This window comes from Rhinolophus sinicus, chromosome 14 (genome assembly GCF_057876585.1).
Source record: "Rhinolophus sinicus isolate RSI-liver-muscle chromosome 14, RSI-T2T, whole genome shotgun sequence".
In the NCBI taxonomy this organism is placed as follows: domain Eukaryota; kingdom Metazoa; phylum Chordata; class Mammalia; order Chiroptera; family Rhinolophidae; genus Rhinolophus; species Rhinolophus sinicus.
This window is the reverse complement of record NC_142514.1, coordinates 171,066,190-171,071,632: the sequence shown is the minus strand read 5'-3', so window position 1 is coordinate 171,071,632 and position 5,443 is coordinate 171,066,190. Positions and strand designations below refer to the sequence as shown.

At 38.6% G+C, this 5,443-nt stretch overlaps 1 pseudogene; it reads left to right on the top strand.

The window, feature by feature from the left end:
• The first annotated feature begins 565 nt into the window (after positions 1-565).
• On the top strand, positions 566-1,189 carry LOC109455080 (small ribosomal subunit protein eS8 pseudogene; annotated as a pseudogene).
• The last annotated feature ends 4,254 nt before the right edge of the window (positions 1,190-5,443 follow it).

Sequence of the window (5,443 nt, the reverse complement as noted above, 5' to 3'; positions counted from 1 at the left end):
CAGGAGGGAGTGGAATCAAATATTCAAATTATTGAAAGAGAGAAATTATGAGCCAAGCATAATATATCCAGCAAAGATATCCTTTAGATGTGAAGGAGGATTAAAGACCTTTCCAGACATTCAGAAGCTGAGGGAATTTTCTAACACACAAGCTGCACTACAAGAAATACTGAAGGAGGCTATTCGACCACCATCAACGGACAATTTGTGGCAACCGAAACATAAAAGGGGGGAGAGTAAAGGCCTGAATCGGAATATGGAAATGGAGAAAGTAAGCATGCTGAAGAAAATGGAATACTCTAAATATGCAACTTTCTTTTACATAAACTTAATGATACCTACTTAAAAATAATTCAGAACTGAAAAATATAACATAATAAAAGAAGAAACAGAGGGACAAATCATAGAATACCACCACACAGAAATAATAGATGACAACAAAAAGGCAAAGAAACAACGGAGACACAGTATTGAAATCCTCATATATCAATAATCACCCTAAATGTGCATGGACTGAACTCACCAATAAAAAGGCACAGAATCTCTTTCCAGTTGGCGCTGAGCCATGGGCATCTCTCGGGACAACTGGCACAAGCGTCGCAAGACCGGGGGCAAGAGAAAGCCCTACCGCAAGAAGCAAAAATATGAGCTGGGACGCCCTGCCACCAACACTAAGTTGGTCCCCACCTCATACACACAGTCCGTGTGCATGAGGCAACAAGAAGTACCCTGCCTTGAGGCTGGATGTGGGGAACTTCTCCTGGGACTCAGAGTGTTTTACGCACAAACAAGGGTTATTGATGTGGTCTACAATGCATCCAACAAGGAACTGGTTGGCACCAAGACTCTAGTAAAGAACTGCATTGTGCTCATTGATAGCACACCATACCGACAGTGGTACGAGCCCCACTATGCACTGCCCCTGGGCCGCAAGAAGGGGCCCAAGCTGACTCCCGAGGAGGAAGAGATTTTAAACAAAAAACGATCAAAGAAAATTCAGAAGAAATATGATGAAAGGAAAAAGAATGCCAAAATCAGCAGTCTTCTACATGAGCAGTTCCAGCAGGGCAAGCTTTTTGCATGTATCACTTCAAGACCTGTCCAGTGTGGCCGAGCAGATGGCTATGTGCTAGAGGGCAAGGAGCTAGATTTCTATCTGAAGAAAATCAAGGTCCAGAAAGGCAAATAAATCATCCCTCTCAGCTAAGTCCGTGTAATAAAGGTTTTTTGTGTTCTGTGGGGAAAAAAAGGCACAGAGTAGCAGATTGGATCAAAAAACTAAACCCAACCGTATGCTGTCTCCAAGAGACACATCTCAACTACAAGGACAAGCATAGACTCAAAGTGAAAGGGTGGAAATTGACACTCCAAGCAAATGGTATCCAGAGAAAATCAGGTGTAGTCATACTTATATCAGATGAACAGACTTCACAATAAAAAAGGTAACAAGAGACAAAGATGGACATTTCTTAATGATAAAGGGGACTATACAACAAGAAGACATAACAGTCATCAATATTTATGCCCCCAATCAGGGAGCACCTAAATATACCAAGCAACTACTAACAGAACTAAAGGGAGAAATTGACCAAAACACAAGTATAGTAGTGGGCCTAAATACATTATTGACAACTATGGATAGATCATCCAAACAAAATAAATAATGAAATACCAGCCCTAAGTGACACATTAGATGAAATGGACATAATTGACATTTATAGAGCACTTCATCCTAGAACATCAGACTATACATTTTTTTTTCTAGTGTACATGGAACATTTCCAAGGATAGACCATATATTGGGACATAAGCTAGCCTCAGCAAATTTAAGAAGATTGAAATCATACCAAGCATATTCTCTGATCGCAAGGATTTGAAATTGTATATCAACTGCAAAAAAAAAGTCAGGAAAGACCACAAGTATGTGGAGATTAAACAACATACTCTTAAAGAATGACCAGGTCAAAGAAGAAATAAGAGGAGAGATCAAAATATACATAGAAACAAATGAGAATGAAAATACATCCTACCAAAATTTTTGGGATGCAGCAAAAGCAGTTTGAAGAGGGAAATTTATCTCATTACAGGCCTATCTCAAGAAACAAGACAAATCCCAGATAAATAACCCCTTAAAGAACTAGAAAAAGAGCAAATGAAACCCAAAATCAGCAGAAGAAAGGAAATAATAAAAATCAGAGCAGAACTAAATGAAATAGAGGACAAAAAGACAATAGAAAAAAATAATGTGACAAAGAGCTGGTTCTTTGAAAAGATTAATAAAATTGACAAACCCTTGGCTAGACTCATTAAGATAAAAAGAAAAAAGACATTAATAAACAAAATCAGAAATGAAAGCGGGGATGTTATCACGGATGCCACAGAAAAACAAAGGATCATACAAGAATGCTATGAAGGACTATATGCCACCAACTTCAATAATCTAGAAGAAATGGACAAGTTCTTAGAAACATATAGTCTTCCTAGGCTGAATCAAAAAGAATTGGAAAATCTAAGTAGACAAATCAACAATAAGGAAATTGAATCAGTCATCCAAAACCTTCCCAAAAGCAAAAGTCCTGGACCAGATGGCTTCACTAGTGAATTCTACCAAACCTTCAAAGAGGATCTAATACTTGTCCTACTCAAAAAAATTGAAGAAGATACAACACTCCCTAACTCATTTTATGAGGCCAACATTATACTGATACAAAAACTTGGTAAGGATAACAACAACAACAACAAAAGTTACCGACCAATATATCTGATGAATACAAATGCAAAAATCCTAAACGAAATGTTAGCCAATCGAATGCAACAATGCATTAAAAATATTATTCATCACGACCATTTGGGGTTCATCCCAGGGGCACAAGGTTGGTTCAACATGATCAAATCCATCAATGTGATACACCACAGAAACAAAATAAAGGACACAAATTATATGATAATATCAATCGGTGCAGAAAAAGCATTTGACAAGATACAACATTCATTTATGATTAAAACACTTAATAAAATTGGTATAGAAGGGGCCAGCCCGGTGGCTCAGGCGGTTGGAGCTCCATGCTCCTTAACTCCGAAGGCTGCCGGTTCGATTCCCACATGGGCCAGTAGGCTCTCAACCACAAGGTTGCCAGTTCAACTCCCGCAAGGGATGGTGGGCTGCGCCCCCTGCAACTAAGATTGAACATGACACCTTGAGCTGAGCTGCCTCCTGGATGGCTCAGTTGGTTGGAGCGCGGGCTCTCAACCACAAGGTTGCCAGTTCGATTCCTCGAGTCTCGCAAGGGATGGTGGGCAGCGCCCCCTGCAACTAAGATTGAACATGGCACCTTGTGCTAGTTGGAATCCGTCCTCTCAACCATAAGGTTGCCGGTTGGACTCCTGCAAGGGATGGTGGGCTGCGCCCCCTGCAACTAGCAATGGCAACTGGACCTGGAGCTGAGATGCGCCCTCCACAACTAAGATTGAAAGGACAACAACTTGACTTGGAAAAAGTCCTGGAAGTACACACTGTTCCCCAATAAAATCCTGTTCCCCTTCCCAATAAAAAAAAAAAAAAAAAATCTAAAAAACAACAAAAAAAAATTGGTATAGAAGGAAAATACCTTAACGCAATAAAGACCATACATGACAAACCCTCAGCTAATATCATAATCAACAGTGAAAAACTGAAGTCCTTTGCTCTATGTTCATGAACATGACAGGGCTGTGCCCTATCACATCTGCTTTTCAACATAGTGTTGGAAGTCCTCACCGGAGCAATCAGGCAAGAGAAAGAAATAAAAGGCATCCAAATTGGGAATGAAGAAGTTAAATTGTCACTCTTTGCAGATGACATGATGCTATATATAGAAAACCCTAAAGACTCCACCAAAAACCTATTAGAAACAATAAACGAATACAATAAAGTTGCCAGCTACAAAATCAACATACCAAAGTCCATTGCATTCCTATATACTAACGATGAAATCTCAGAAAATGAAATAAAAAGAAAAAACAATTCCTGTTGCAATTGCAACAAAATAGTAAAATACCTAGGAGTAAATTTAACCAAGTATGTGAAAGACCTATATGCTGAAACCTATAAGACATTTTAAAAAGAAATTGAAGAGGACACAAAGAAATGGAAAGACATTCTGTGCTCATGGATTAGAAGAATCAACATAGTTGAAATGGCCGTATTACCCAAAGCAGATTTAATACAATCCTCATCAAAATCCCAATGGCATTTTTTAAAGAAATAGAACAAAAAAATCATCAGATTTGTATACAACCACAAAAGACCCTGAATAGCCAAAGCAATCCCAAGAAAAAAGAAGAATCCTGGGAGTATCACACTCCCTGATATTAGCTGGTACTACAGGACAACAATAATCAAAACAGCATGGTATTAGTAGAAAAACAGACACACAGACCAATTTCAATAGACTTGAGAACCCAGAAATAAACGCACATAAATATGGACAGATAATTTTTGACAAAGAAGCAAAAAACTTACAATAGAGAAAAGACAGCCTCCTCAATAAATGTTGCTGGGAGAATTGGAAAGCCACGTGCCACAGAATGAAACTGGACTGCCATCTGTCACCATGTACGAACATTAATTCAAAATGAATCAAAGACCTAAGCATAAGACCTGAAACAATAAATTCCATAGAAGAAAACATAAGTACTAAACTTATGAACCTTGGGCTCAAACAGCATTTTGTGAATTTGACTCCAAAGGCAAGAGAAATAAAAACTAAAACAAATGAATGGAACTATATCAAACTTAAAAGCTTCTACACAGCAAAAGAAACCATCGACAAAGTAAAGAGGCAACCAACAGAATGGGGGAAGAGTTTTGTAAACAGTGACTCCAATAAGGGGTTAATATCCAAACTATACAAGGAACTCATACAGCTTAACAACAAAAGAGCAAACAACCCAATTGAAAAATGGACAGAGGACCTGAAGAGACATTTCTCCAAAGAGGACATACAAATGGCCAATAGACTTATGAAAAAATGCTCAACGTCTCTAATCATCAGAAAAATACAAATAAAAACCACAATGAGATATCACCTCACACCAGTTAGAATGGTGATCATCAACAAGACAAATAGTAACAAATGTTGGAGAGGCTGTGGAGAAAAAGGAACCCTCATACACTGTCGGTGGGAATGCAGATTGGTGCAGTTGCTATGGGAGGCAATGTGGAGGTTCCTCAAAATTAGGAATAGAATTCCCATATGACCCAGCAATCCTTCTCCTGGGTATCTACCCAAAAAATCTGAAAACCTTTATCCTTAAAGACACGTGTGCTCCAATGTTCATTGCAGCTTTACTTACGGTGGCCAAGACATGAAAACAACCAAAATGTCCTTTGATAGATTAATGGATAAAGAAGTTGTGGTATATATACACAGTGGACTACTATTCAGTGGTAAGAAAAGATGAA